This window comes from Plecotus auritus (genome assembly GCF_963455305.1).
Source record: "Plecotus auritus genome assembly, chromosome: X".
Taxonomy (NCBI): Eukaryota; Metazoa; Chordata; class Mammalia; order Chiroptera; family Vespertilionidae; genus Plecotus; species Plecotus auritus.
Window position 1 is genome coordinate 30,448,738 of NC_137784.1, and position 16,370 is coordinate 30,465,107.

Below are 16,370 nucleotides of genomic sequence, written 5' to 3' on the forward strand. Positions count from 1 at the left end.
TGCTGTCTGTGGACCTGATCATTGCTGTGACGACTGGCAGGCCCTGCTTACTGTTCTCTGTGGGCCCTGCTCTGCCCTGCTCTCTGCGGACCTGATGGTGGCTGCAGCACTGGCAGGCCCTGATCTGCCCTGCTGTCTGTGGACCTGATCATTGCTGTGGTGACTGGCAGGCCCTGCTTCCTGTTCTCTGAGGGCACTGCTCCGCCCCACTCTCTGTGAACCTGCTCGTCACCACAGTGCTGGCAGGTCCTGCTTCCTGCTCTCTGCATGCCTGTGCCATCCATGGCTTGCCTCACCATGCAGTAGTCCCCTCCCCCACATCTGCGTGCACAGCCTATAAATAGGTCATATGCAAATTTATTTGGTTGTAACCATTACGGTGTCCCAGACAAATTTGCATATTACCTCTTTATATGTATAGATTTCTTTCTTCTGTTTTTCATATCCAAAACTTCTTAATGCTATTTTAGGGGAACAGCAGATTAGATTCCAGCACTTTGTGAACAGAATTCACAAGCTGTGACAAAATTCTGTCGTATTCAGGATGCAATTTTGTGTATATACACTGTATGTATATATTTCTTTTAGATTTTGCTATAGTGGACTGGCCATGGTTCAAGTTGTACAATAGCAGTACATGGGTCAGGGACAGTCATTTTGGCTATGTACACATTCATAGTCAGTCCATGGCTTCCAACTAGTAGCGCAATTTCCAAAGGTCTAATACTTAAACTGAAACATCTGATGCACTGGCTCCAACCTTGTCTCCTGCTGCATTTCAGCAAACTTAAAAAATTCCACCTGTTCCCCTGTAGCTGTGAACTAGAGCACCTGTCTGTGTGTTCCAGATGTTCACACATTTGTCAAAAGAACCACTTGCCAGATACCTGCCATCAGGACTGAAAGCTACACTGTACACAGGCTCTTGGTGTTTTTTCAAGGTATGGATGCAAATTCCTCGGTCTACATCCCATAATCTAACAGTGGAGTCAAAGGATGCACTTGCTAACATAAGGTTGGCATTTGGATTATTTGTCCCTGGTCCTGTTGGACTCCACTTGATAGTATAAATTTCTTTATTATGTGCTTGCAAATCATGGACACAATTGTCTTGTTTCATACTCCATATCTTCAGTCATGTCATCAGAACAAGAGGCCAGGACATTGCCAGTCGGGTCCCATTTGATAGCATTTACTTCATTTGTGTGTCCCTGGAATGTTTTAATAGGTCTGTCTTATCCTAATTTGCCGATGTGAATGCACATATCTGAATTACAAGAGGCAAAGGTGTTGTTGTTCTGCCAGTCAACATCCAATGCTGGTGCTGAATGAAAAGGAAACTTGCTTGGCTTCGCCAGTGTGTGCATCCCAAATAATTGTTGTCTTGTCTATTCCAGCACTTAGGATGAAATTTCCTTTCTTATTCCATTTTACTGCAAATATAGGACCTTTTTGCTGCCCTAAGTTGCTAACAAGGTTACCATCTTTAGTCCATATTCTGGGAAACCTATCGTATAAACCAGTTGCTAAAAGTGTACCTTTACTCTTGGTTGTGGGCACATCCGTAGTAGGGGGTGTGCAGGAGGCAGCTGATTGATGTTTCTCTCTCATCGATGGTTCTAACTCTCTATCCCTCTCCTTTCCTCTCCAATCTAGAGAGGTCACGTCCTTGTTGCTGGAGACATCTTGCCCTCCTCATATACAGTGTTGAAGTACTAACTGTGTGGAGCCACTGGTGCTATATTCACTAAGATTCCAGATTCTTGCTGTGGAGTCTCCTGACCCCGATGCCAAGAGATCACTAACGGGGTTCCAGGCACAGATCAACACTTCAGATTCATGGCCCCGTAACACAACTGGGATTTCAACATCCATCATATCAGTATGATTATTTGCTATAGTATGTGCCCCATTCTCCTCCCCATTTGGTGTGTTTTCTCCATTTTTTTTTTGCAGATCCTTGTTGGTTCGTGGCAGCTTGTTGCTGTGCAGGCTTCTCTCTCTAAGCTTGTTGTCTTGTTTGTACTACATCAGGCATTACAGCATCTATCAGTGACAGAGACTCTATTGGTCGACCATACCGTAGACCTTTCTGGATGACAGAAATCAATGCAGCAGGTGGGACAAGGGTACCATTTATGTTTGATTGACTGATAATGGCTTTCTATACCAAAGGTAAACACTGAATGAGAAAATCCTGACTCTTGCAAGTATCTATATACCAAGAAGTTGACCTCATCACTTCTTATACTTACCTTTATTCCCATTTAAACCATGAGGTCACAACACAGGATATAACCCATTGACAGTGCATTGATGTGGGGATGTACAACTTAATATCTGGTACCACCAATCACAAGTTGCTGTTGCTGATGCTGGAAATGGTGGCCTCTGACACCGCTCCCCACTCCCGCAAATGGAGGCACAAGGAAATTCCCCTCTGTGTCTCCGCTGCCTCCTCCAACCACCCGAAAATAACCCTGGGGGTTGGTGAGAGGCAATTATAACCACAGCTAGAGGAGGGTGCGGGGGATGGGCGCCAGCGGGCGGGGGCAGGGAGCGGGGCAAGTGTCCCCAGGTGGCGAGTGGAGGTGCTCCCACCGCCAATAAAATATATTTTTATAAAAAAAAAATAGAATGAACATACGTGTGGGATTGGGAAATTCCAGAACTGATGATCAGACTTTCAGATTATATTTTCTCTATGTATTTGTAGATATTCATTTGTTTTAAATAAATTTGTATTCTTTATCTCAAAATTTGCACTGTCCCTAATTTGGAAATAGTAAGTACTCTTAGATAAAGTAAGTTAGTTCCACATTTCAGAAACTTATAAGAGTAATCAATTTTGGCAGTCATGTAAAATATATCAGACAATCATGTTATGACTAAAAATCTTAATGTACATTACATACAAAACAAGGGTTGAATTGCAGGGGAAAGAGTGAAGGAACTGCTAAACAGTCTACAATATAAAATGTTTTGAGGGTCATAAAATTATTATAATAAAATTTATGAGCAAAACCTATTGTATTATTGTTGATTTTATCTGTTTTACCAACATCCTACATTTTTGGAGGGCAGGGAATATTTTCTATAAGATTACAATAGTTATTAACTTAAAGTAAAGATATATCACATTGGAGGTGCAGGAGTGGGGTGGAGGGCATCAAGGGGGGCAAAGGAGACATCTATACTACTTTCAACAGTAAAGATACAATTTTAAAAAGAATAAAAAGTAAAAAAAAGATATATAGCATTGGGAGTGTTATGTATTTCTAAAAAGCAGATGTTTGAATTTTAATTATCATACATAATATATCTATCTTAATATTGGGGGAAAACCCTACCTCTCCAGAGAAAACTTTTTTTATAGTTAAAGGCATAGACAAAACCCAAACCAGAATTTTAAAGCTTTGTAATTTTTTTCCAGTAAAAATTATGACTTTTCAAGATATCATAATTTGTTTTTCTGAGAATTTTTAAAAATCATTTTTATTTTTCAATTGCAATTGACATACACTATTATATTAATTTCAGGTGTACATACCAGTGAGTAGACATTATATATCATGATTTGTTAAGTTTCTCTTCTTCTGTGACTGTCAGCTCTACTTCACTTTGGCCACCCACCAACAGGCCCTACTTTCTACTGTTTCATTACTGAAATATACTCTTTAAAATCCAAAGTTCTGATGGTCTTTCTTTGCACCCCAAACTAATATCTAAATTTCCTCACTCCCACTGAGGTTCAATTGCCTCACATTTTGATGAAATATGTAACTACCTCACAATTATCTAGATTGAATTTCTGCCATCTGACTTATCTGATTCACATGAACATAGCCAATTATTTCAGTTCTTCTCTTGTTAGCATCCTCCTGATGTTTTATTATTGTCCATGAAATGCAATTTCTCAACCCTGGGTGAACTCCCACTACTTTATTAGCTCCCAGTTCTGAACAGTGAAACCTTGCTGCACAAATTTATGAAACTATGCTAATTGGATCCTCTGCAATTTCCTGTTATATAACCTCAGCCAAATCATCCCTGTTGCTTGGCAATCATTGTATTTATCAGTGTTGACCCCCTTTTACATTTAACAAAGCAGATGTTCAAATATTTTCCACTCTTAGAGGCACCAAACTCACCACTGCTTTTCACTTTTAGCAAATGCTCCTCTTTACTGATAAGTTCAAGCCACTCTGCAAAACTTAGGTGTAAACACACAATACAATACACAGATGACGTATTATATAGTGATATACCTGAAACCTGTATACTTTTATTAACCAATGTCACGCCAATAAATTTAATTAAAATTTAACTTAAAATGTTTCCAATTTACCCAATTTTTCTGTAATAAAGCAAAATGTATCATTATCCCAATGAAAACTACTTCTTGTATCCTTTATACTACTTTCTGCTTTCTATAGCTTCTGGAGCTTTTCTGCAACAATATTTTTCTTTCCTTTATATATTAAATATCTGTCCACTTACTTCTTGCTCTCAATCTGTGAACATGTTCCATCTTACCTATTCCATGAATATTTTGCCTGTGTATATTCAATTTTCTTATTGGGTGAGTCAATGGTGCTTTACTTACACCTTAATTCCCTATAATTTGTTTTACCACTATTATGCAAGTTAAGTCAGGAGCAATCACCTAATTATTAAATCCTGTAGTATTTCCTCAATATACCACCCCCCACAGAAAGCCAATTCTGCAGATAATTCCATTGAAAATTTTCTTCTCTTTGAATTTTTTTTTATCCTTGTATTCCCTAAAAGTAAATATTTGCCAAGGTTTACTCTTAGTCTTCCTAAGTTATCTCACTATACACTGTCCCTTAGTCATCACATACATTCATATACACTTATGGCATCAATTTTATAACTATTGATAACTTCTCATTTCCAATCTCTACTATACACCCTAAATTGCATATACACTGAGTGACCAGATTATTATGACCTCTGAACTAATAATAATCTGGTTACTCAGTATATATATATATATATATATATATATATATTAGAGGCCTGGTGCATGAATTCATGCATGGGTGGGGTCCGGCCAGCCTGGCCAGGGGAAGGGGACATGGGCAGTTGGCTGGCCTGCCTGCTGGTCAAACTCCTGGTCGAGGGGACAATTTGCATATTAGCCTTTTATTATATAGGATATATACTGAGTGGCCAGATTATTATGCGTTCAGAGATCATAATAATCTGGCCACTCAGTGCATATCCCATTTTGAAATGTCTCTCTGGCATTGATATACGAACGCCTTGTTAGTGTAAGATTGGTGCCTGGCAGTGTTTCCTGAGTATGGCAATATATCTTTGGAATTATTCAAGATGATTTTAGGTGTTACACTGACACAGTTTTAAAAGGTATTTACTTATGTATGTATGTATTTATTTATTTATTTACGTATTTTTAGTATCTTTAAAATTGATTTCCAGAGAGAGAGGAAGGGATGGGGGGAGAGAGAGAGAAACATTGATGCCAGAAGGAAACATCCATCTGCTGCCCCTCACATGTCCCTGACTGGGGACTGAGCCGGGTATGTGCCCTGACCAGGAATTGAACCAGCAACCCTCTGTGCACTGTACAATGCCCAACCACTGAGCCACACCAGCCATGCATGGCAAGTTAATTTATTTGAATGTGTGTTAGAAATAGTGAAACTAATCAATCAAACAGATTTTACTACAGTTTTTATGATTTCTATAGTACTTAGCTAAATTTCTTTCACCCCAACCAAAGCAAGATGCATTATATTTCATTCTAAAATGTTAATTAAGCCCTAGCTGGTTTGGCTCAGTGCATAGAGCATCAACCTGTGGACTGAAGGGTCCTGGGTTCGATTACAGTCAAAGGCACATGCCCAGGTTTCAGGCTCAATCCCCAGTGTAGGTTGTGCAGGAGGCAGCCAATCATGGATTCTCTTAGATAAAGCAAGGTAGTGCCACATTGATGTTTCTATCTCTCTTTCCCTCTCCCTTCCTCTTTGAAATCAATAAAAATATTTTTCAAAAATGTTAAATAATAGTGTGTTTTTCTGCAGGTATGGCAAATATTGTGATGATAGTACACAGGATGATTAAAGTTTTTGAAAAACAAAGATATAGTGTTATTTGGAAGAGCTTTGAGCCACACAGATCCAACATTAGATAAAGAATATCTGTTAGACCTTGAACAAGTGTCTTAACATCTCAAAAACTGTTTTCTCATCTATAAAATGAAGATATAAAATGTATCTTAAAGGATGGCTATGGGAAACAGAAATAATATATGCTCTACTGAGATGTCTAACACAGTTTTCTCCTCACAATAAACGCTAAACCAATTGGAGCTATCTTATGATAATTTTATATAAATGTTTTGCAGAAAAGCAACATTCTATAACTACATAGGAATATGGGTATTGTTCTTTTAGCAAGAAAAACTTGTCTTGGTTTTAGTATGAAATCTATATTTGAATATAATTAGATATGGTGAGTAATAACCACTTAAAATGATGTAGCTCTACTTTCTAATTCAGCATATTATTTTCTCTTGATTCAATGAATAACATGGCAATATTCGATACCACAAAGATAATTTATTGATATAAGATTAATACATAGTGATTGGAATCCTGATTTCCTCTCCTAAACCAGACACAGAAAAACTGTTTACTTTTGAGAAGTAGCGGTGAAACTACTTATTTTCACCATAATTTATATTTTCTAGAGTTCACACTTTTACCCAAATCTCTCAAATTTATTTTATTACTCGTGTAAACATAGACACATTTTGCAGTGTATTTTCTATACTTTATACTTATTATTCAAAAATGCTTGATAAACTTTAGTCTGTAGGGAAATAAACTCTGAATATTAAAGGTGATTTTTTATACACATTGTGCATTCATGAATGAACATTTAAAACTTTTTTTGTGCGGCATGGCTATGACAATGTTTTTTCTTTTTTCGGTGTGTGTGTGTGGTTTTTTCATTGCTTAATAGTATCCAGAGCTGCAGTCATGGAGTGGGAGCCAGATGTGAGCTACAGCAGCTCTCCTTGGGTGAAGGTTGACTTTACTAGTATTTCATATTGTGTTTCTCAAATTTCACTGTGCCTCTGAATCCCCTGGAGATCTTATAAAGCAGATTCCGATTCAGTAGGTCTGGGATGAAGCCTGAGAGTCTGCACATCTAACAAGTTCCTAGGTGATGTTAACGTTGCTGGCCCATGGTTCAAACCTTGAATAGCAAAGCTCTAGGGCAAAGGCACTCAGTCCTGGCTACATATTATAGTCACCTGAAGGGCTTTAAAAGATACCACATCTACAAAATACTTTCACAGCAACACCTAGATTAGTGTTTGATTAAATCACTGGGCAACGTAGCTTAGCCAAGTTGACATATAAAACTGACACACATACCCTCTAAGGCACTGACATTCTGTAGCCACAGATATGGATCAATTGGAGAATGTGATGATTACTTTTATATGTCACTTGCTTTTAACATGAATACTCAGCCAATAATTAGTTTAGCATAAATAAGAGAGTGAACTTGTTCCTTGAATATGTTCCTTGACATGAGAAAAATCCACAATGAATCTTGTTATAATACTTGAAAGATATGCTTCAGCAGTAAATTTTCAAGATGGTGTGCACTATCATAGCTTCATTAACTTTCTTTAAATTATTTTACTATTTTCTGCAGGTACTATTACTACTCAGGACAAAAAAAAAATACACAAGAAGGAGTTTGAGAATAATTTTACATGAAACAAAATTTCCCCTATTTAGATTTTTATTAGTATTATTATATTTTTTAAAACCAGTTTTCACAACCACACAAATTTCTCAGGTAATATCTAATGTACACATAATTAGAGAAGCTCTTTGGTGTTATATGACAACAACTAGCCATAAAATTGTTCCTAAACTCAGTGAGGGTTCCTGGGGAGGAAGCAAAGGTAAGAATAAAATGTAGGTCTTTGATAACCCAATTTACTCATGAAAATCTTTTAATTACTTTCTGAAACTGTGGTTTGGTCACTGAATATTTCTACACTGACCAAAAAAAGTCTACTAAATTATAGTTAAGGCTGTAAACTCTCTGTCTGTAATAGGCTTATGTAAATTTGACAATTCCCCTTTTTTTAATTTATATATTTAAAAGTAAAAAGTTATATTTAATGCTACATGCTGGAGTGATCATGTACTGTCAGTTTTAGCTATAGTAATATTTGTACTTCAATAACAGATGGCTAAATGCATTTATTTCCTTCATATATATAGATAAATTGAATGTGCTCAGCAGAGTAAAAACAAAACAAACACAACCTTGATTTGATTTGATTTGATACTTATATTCTCATTGCAGGTTAGAATGTCAGTAATCAAGCAAATGTTACAATTTTACTTTTTTTCTACAAAACACTCATAGTACTAACTCAAAGTATATTTACTATTCGTTGTATTTAAAGATCATTATAAAGAACATATTTTTTGTGTATCTGATTGAAATTATATTCCATTGTTTATAAAACTTTTTTTTTAAATTAAACATTCTCCAAATGATAGGAAATTCAAAAATATTGATTTATTTTACTTGTAAGTTGCCTCAGGAATTTACAATTAAAATTATATATGTGATGATAAAAGATCAATGAAATAGAAAAATTTTCTTCTTACTTTAAACATAGCCCACAACAAAATATTGGACAATTATGTTCTATTGTATAGAGACATGGCTTGTAGTAAAGTATAAAGTTTTACTTTGAATATTGTTCCAGTAAAAATGTTTTTTTCCTCACATTCCAGGAACCTAATATTTCAGAGAACTCCCTAATTCACTTCCTCTTCTGTGCCTCCCTAACTGCTTATGACAAATATTTGCATTTTACCTTAAAAAAAAAAAAACACAAAACAAAACACCTTTCTCTCAGCACGGAAACTCCTAAAAAATGTTTTCCGTTGTATTTCCCACAGACCTGACATTAAACATTCTGACGCCAATCATTATTTCCTGAGTTCTATGCTTTCCATTTTTTTTTTAAATAAGTTGCAGTATCATCAAAGATTTCAATTGTCTTTATTTTTTTAAAGAGATGTTAGTACTGAGAACTTTAAAATACTTTTAATTAGGAAATTATATAATATTTTACATAATTATTTGAGAAATGTAAAAATACTTTAATATTTTCTTGTTTATTTTTCACAGCCTATAAGACTGATCTGAGAAATTTTATTTTTCTTACTAAAATGAATGTCCTTATTTTCATCTATAAAATTAATGTAGTTGATATTGTAATAACTATATATGGTGCCAGGTGGGTACGGGAAATATAGGGAGGGAACACTTTGCAGAATATATGAAACTAATACAAAATAATATTGAATGTAAATAAAATTTAAATTAAAAAGATAATGGACTTGATTAGCTAAACTGTAAGGCAACATATAATTCTAAACCTTAGAAGTTTTCTTTTCTTTAAAAAAGTTATAAATATTTTAAAAATATTTGCTCTTTTCTTTATGCTTATCAGTTTTACACAGATGCCTATCATATGTAGTGTTATTAATTTGATCTCTTAAATAATAAATATTTATATTTCCACAGTCTTCAGAAAGAAATTTCTAAAAGCTATCCTATCTAATAAAAGAGTAATATGCAAATTAACTGTAACTCTGCTACACCCACAAGCCACGGCCACCAGCCAATCAGGAGTGAGTATGCAAATTAACCCAACCAAGATGGCTGCAGCCATGGAGTGAGCAGGAAGCTTGGGTTTCCCTGGCAATGGAGGAAGCCAAGCTTTCCACACACCCTGGCGTGCCTACGCCTCCACTCAAGGCTACAAAGTTTCAATTATAGAAGATAAATAAATCCCAACAAAAATGGCTGCGGCCATGGAGAGAGCAGGAGGCTTGGCTCTGCTCAAGGCTACAAAGTTTCAATTATAGAAGATAAATAAACCCCATATATCAGGGCCTCCGCTTGGGTTGCTGGGGGGGCATGGCTGGCCTGCAAACCAAGACAGGCCCCTCACCCAGGCCACCCCATGCCCCAAAGGAACCACCACCCTGATCCGGGACACCCTTCAGGGCAAACCAACTGGCCCCCACCCATGTACCAGGCCTCTATCCTATCTAATAAGAGTAATATGCAAATTGACCATCACTCCATCACACAAGATGCCTGGCCCATGTGGTCAAAGATGGCTGCCCCCATGTGGACACAAGATGGCCATGACAAGATGGCCAGCAGGGGAGGGCAGTTGGGAGGCACCAGGCCTGCAAGGGAGGGCAGTTGGGGGCAATCAAGCCTGCAGGGGAAGGCAGTTAGGGGTGACCAGGCCAAGAGAGGAGGGAAGTTGGGGGTGATCAGGCCTGCAGTGGAGGGCAGTTAGGGGTGACCAGGCCTGCAGGGGAGGGCAGTTCGGGGCAATCAGGCTGGCAGGGGAGCAGTTAAGCATCAATCAGGCTGGTAGGGGAGTGATAGGGGGTGATCAGGCTGGCAGGCAGAAGAGGTTAGGGGCAAGCAGGCGAGCAGTTGGGAGCAAGCAGTCGGACATCCCTTGAGGTGTCCCAGATTGGAGAGGGTGCAGGCTGGGCTGAGGGACACACACCCCCATGCACAAATTTCATGCACTGGGCCTCTAGTATAACATATCACCATATTGATAACAACTCTAAAGTACTATCAATTCATATTTGATATGAAATATAAAATATTGTGTATTGTGTCTTTTTAAAATTTTCTCAAAATTAAATTCTATGAAATGTGTGCATACTTTGAATAATTTTAATAAATTCAGATTCAATTTGTACTTCCTGTATGGTTTCTGCAAATTTGACTGCATCTATTAATTTACTTGAAAAGTCAGAAAAAGATGTTTAAAGAAAATGCAATGTTAAAAACTGGCTTCTTTTATTAATATTTTACATATGGTGCATAATACCTTTTATTTGAAAATTTCAGAAATGTTTATCTAACAATAACTTGAACTTCATTTCATTGTATTACTTTAAAAATATTTTAATTTTTCAGTAATAGTTGACATACAATATTAAATTAGTTTCAGGTGTACAACCTAGTGATTGGACATTATATAACTTACTAGGTTATTACCTAGATAAAGCTAGTACCCACCTGACCCCATACATAGTTATTACAATATTGTTGACTATATTCTCTATGCTGTGCTTCATATCTCCAGAACTATTCTGTAACTACCAATTTGTACTTCTTAACCCCTTCACCTTTTTCAACCATCTCCCAAGAACCTCCCATCTTGAAGAAGACCCTTTAATATTTCTTGTAATGCTGGGCACTGTATTTTTATTCTTCCATACCCTGCAGTAATGAGAAGGCTCTTTAAGTGGCACCATGTCACCCAAAGTAGAGATTTGCTAGTGCTTGAGAGTTGTTTGTTAAACCTTGTAAATATGAAAACTGTGATTATATAGCAAATTGAAACACTATAAATTTATAGTTCAACATTTGTTTTTATATTTAAAAGTTTTATCATAATTTGGGAGGCAGAGAAAATTAATTTTTCTTTGTATAAATCTTTTTAATTTATTGGTACAAATGTCATCTATTGATTTTGATAGGTTTATTTCATATGCTTCAATATAATGCATGAATGTTAGTTTTAAAGAAGATTATAATTGGATTTTTTGTTAATTATAAATTTAAAACATCTAAGGTTCTTCATATATTTTTAAAATATATATTTTTGATCCTTGAGAGAGGGATATAGAGTGAAAAACATCAATGAGAGAGAAACATTGATCAGCTGCCTCCTGCATGCCCCCTACAGGAGATTGAGCCTGAAACCCAGGCATGAGCCCTGACCAGGAATCGAACTGTGACCTCCTGATTCATGGGTTGACGCTCAACCACTGAGCCACCAGTTGGGAAGTTCTTCATACTTTTAAGGATATAGATAATAGGTAAATTATGGATATCCTTACTCTTAGAAGAATAAATATCTAGAAGAAACATTCCAAATAAAAATTTATGATATTTTTATATATGTATAATGATAAAATATGATTATTAATCTCTATTTCAAATTTCAATGTATGTCAATTTAAAAACACCTTACTATTAACATTATTTTCTTCAGCATACCCTGATAAACTTTATTAACCGCACCCTTCACGCACACTCATGTTCACGCACACACACACACACACACACACACACACACACACACACACACATACAAACACACAAATATGTAATCAGGCTGGACAATCTGGAGTAAAAGTTCCAGATAAAGCTGCACATGTAATGAGAAATTAAGTACTCAGGTAATTAGGTCAATTACATTTTACAGTTGATGATTAATTTAAACATCTATATCTTTGTTTCCTCTACCACTTTATTCATAATTTTAAACTTCCAGCCTTGCCAAAACCCTGTAAAATTGACTTTCATCTTGATGAATAACAGGTATTCTTCCTTGAAAATCTATTCTTAGTTTTTTGGCCTTGGCAATTTTGTTTGGCAGGCTGTCACCACAATAACTACTTAATCATCTGAACTGGAAATCTTGATATCCAAAATCATTCATCTCAGACATCTGCAGGTATAACTAGGACATGAGAGGTTTTCATGCAAATAATTAGATACTAGAATATTTTCCTAAATTACTAGTATAAAATATCTCTTGGCTGTTATCTAGGTACTAAAGGATTGCATAGCATGGATTTTCTCTGTTAATGTTCTCAACCATTTGTTTTTATATTTAAAAAGTTTTTTTATATTTACTGTGTGATATTTGCCAATCTACTTGAGTTTTCTATGAATTTTTCTCATGTATAAAATGAGAAAACAATGTATGAAGGACTTATGGTAAGGATAAAATGAGCCAATATATGTATTTAGAAAAATTCCTGGCAAATAGTAACTGTTCAATAAATGGTAAACGCTATTAGTCTTCTTAGTAGTAGTAGTATATTATTATTCTTGCTATCATAAATATGAAATATATATTTACTTAGTGCCCTAAATAAATAATCAAATAGAAAAGACATGCCAGATATCCTGGAGCAGGAATTTGACTCCATTTTCTTGAAAGTACAGTAGATGAATAGTCTTGGTAGTAGTGTGTTTTGGCTATAAAATCACCATGTATTCAATTAACAGGGACTCCAATTATTTTTAGCTGTAAAACTAGAAATATAAACAAGAAAACATAAAATAGTGATTCTTAAGTTGAGGCAGACTGGAATTATACCTAGTTGGCATCATTCCCACACATGTGGCCCTATAGGGACTTCTTGGATTCCTCAAGACCCCTCTATCTAAAGGAACACATTTATGTAGTAATACAAGTTATAGAGCAACTAAAAATGGGAAAATAAGAAGGTGATTAGATAGTGAGTATTGTTCTTTAATTAGAGCTTCACTGAATCATTTCATAATTCTTGGCTTCATAAAAACGGTTGCAAATCCAATTAGAGGATCATTTTATTAGAGGTGAGAGCTAAGTGCACTTTCAAGGAAAAAAGGACAGATGATCATAGAAAAGTGGAATACAAATACTTCACTTTTTGAAAGTCCACATTATGCATCTTCACTTTTATGAAAGACCTAAATTAGTATCTATTTTTGCTAAATAAAAGAAATCCAAAAAGGATTTTTGCTTTTACATAAAAGGTTGAAAAGCAAAAATAGCGTTAAGCATGTGCTTTGCAAGGAGCAACTTATAGCTTGTTTTGTAGCAAAGGAGCTGTAGAGGCTGTGAGCACCCAGAGCAGTGAGGGTAGCACCACCAAGTGCCTTCCCTGGGAACTTCACACAGCATCTCAGCATCAAACCCCCATAACTTTGAATTGTGTCTGTGAGCATTTGTGATTCATCTCAATTTATTTTGTTCATCTGTTAGCAAGACATGCCCTAACATGCACAAATACCTAAGAGTTTCTAAGAGTGTTATGCTTATCATAAAACGGGACTTAATTAAGCATATTTTGTATAATTTGGTAGGTTTTTGGGGAAGTCTGAGAATGCTAAAAAATTTTCCCATATCAATTATTGGTAATTGCTTCTTCACTTTACACCATTTCAGCTTAGGAAATGTTGCATAGGAACGCTCTACTTTCAGATAACAAGAAACCTGTATAATGTTTTTCTTAGTATGAATATGTTTTATGAATAAATGAAAAAGTTTATGGTTCCTTAGTAGAAACTGTATCTACGCTGTGACATCTCCCAAAATCAGGGAAATTTAATGAATCAATTTACTCAATGGAAAAATAAGACAGCACCTATAGAAACTAATATAATGCACGTCCTAAGATTAGAAATTGCATTTCTAGGTATCTAACCTAGAGAAAACTACTTAAGTACAGGAAAACATGTGTATATACATATGTTACCAAGGTCACCAGCTATAGCTATGTAAGCTGAGCTCTATTCAATTCCATAAGAACCCATTCACATTTACTATATGAATGGTGCTTCCTAGAATTATTCAACTGTCATGACCTTATTTATTACAGTATTTAGGTAAATAAATCATGGCAAATGTATATAATGGGTACTATAAGTTTTTGAAAATAATTAATTTTATGTATATTTGTCAATGCTAAATGCTAAATAGATTTCAGAAATAGTATATTGAATGAAGGTCATTGCAATGAAATAGGTACAACATGATATCAATTATATAAATTGGGAAAGACAAGAAAATATTACATACATATTATGAATATATGTGCATATAAACCTATTTTTTAAAATTGACCAAAAAGCATAACTAACCCAAAGCTAACAGAAATCATTAGAAGGTTATTGAATAGCTCAAAAATTGGTAAGGTAACTAAAGAATTGGTCTCAAAAACAGGTATCAGCCATCAAGGGAAAGCCAGCAGTAGAAAATAAACAAGGCCATGCTACAGGAACAAGTTGGATATGTTGATACCACTGACACTACAGTTGTAAAGCACATTATCATTTATACTAGAGGCCCAGTGGGATTGGGCCTAAACCAGCAATCAGACATCCCTCTCACAATCTGGGACTGCTGTCTCCCAACCGCTCACCTGCCTGCCTGCCTGATTGCCCCTAACCACTTCTGCCTGCCAGCCTGATGGCCCCCTAACCACTCCCCTGCCAGCCTGGTCACCCCTAACTGCCCTCCCCTGCTGGCCTAGTTTCCCCAACTGCCCTCCCCTGCAGGCCTGGTCCCCCCCAACTCCCCTCCCCTGTTGGCCTGGTCATCCCTAACTATCCTCCCCTGCAGGCCCAGTCACCCCCAACTGCCCTCCCCTGCTGGCCATCTTATGACCACATGGGGGTGGCCATCATGAGTGAGGGCATGAGGGTCAATTTGCCTATTACCTCTTTATTATATAGGATAATTTCTCAATTGGTTGTGGTTTTTAAATGACTCTTTAAATTTTATAATCCCAGGAGGGTACATCTTATTGGTTGGATGTAGTTCAAGATTCTCTATTCTGACCATTCTGCCTGATAGAGAGTAGCAAAAGGAATATCTGGCCCTTCAAATATATGGTAAGAAATAGTTGCCAGATAAAAACGTTCAGTAAAGAGGGAAAAAGGGAGATTACCTCAACATAATAAAAGCCTTATATGACAAACCTATAGCTAACATCATACTCAATGGGAAAATACTAAAATCATCTCCCCTAAGATCAGGAACAAGAAAATGATGCCCACTTTCACTACTCCTGTTCAACAATGTATTAGAAGTGCTAGCCATAGTGATCAGACAAGAAGAAGAAATAAAAGGTATCCAAATTGGAAAAGAAGAAGTAAAAATGTAATTATTTGCAGATGACATGGTATTGTACATAGAAAATGCTAAAGACTATCAAAAAACTACTAAATTTAATAAATGAATTTGGCAATGTAGAAGGATACAAAATCAACATCTAGAAATCTATGCCATTTTTATACACCAATAATGACCTCACAGAAAGAGAAATGGAAAAAAAAAATCCCATTTACCATTGCAAAAAAAAATTAAGATACCTAAGAATAAACTTAACTAAGGAGGTAAAAGATCTGTACTTGGAAAACTACAGGACCATGTTCATGTATCAATAGAATCTACATCATTAAAGTGACCATACTACCCAAAGCAATCTATATGTTTACTTTTTATAAAGTAAAAACAAAGAAACCAAAGTCTGGAAGCGTAGATGTCAAATGTTAAGAGCAGTTAAGCAATTAATTCTTAGTAGAGAGAATAAGGAATTTATATATATTCCTTTTTTATTCCATATGAATTTTGTTATTCCATATGATCTTTTGGAGACTCTTTTCTAGGTCTGCGAAATATGACATTTTTTAGTTTTTTGAGGAAACTTCATATATATATATAT

General features: G+C 35.9%; 1 pseudogene across 1 annotated transcript; it reads right to left on the bottom strand.

Moving 5' to 3' along the window:
* Positions 1-727: 727 nt before the first annotated feature.
* Positions 728-2,267, bottom strand: LOC308239574 (F-box-like/WD repeat-containing protein TBL1XR1; annotated as a pseudogene). Its single transcript has 2 exons — positions 1,654-2,267; positions 728-1,545 (listed from the first exon to the last, which is right to left on the bottom strand). The product of its transcript is annotated as an F-box-like/WD repeat-containing protein TBL1XR1 (transcript).
* Between the last annotated feature and the right edge of the window lie 14,103 nt (positions 2,268-16,370).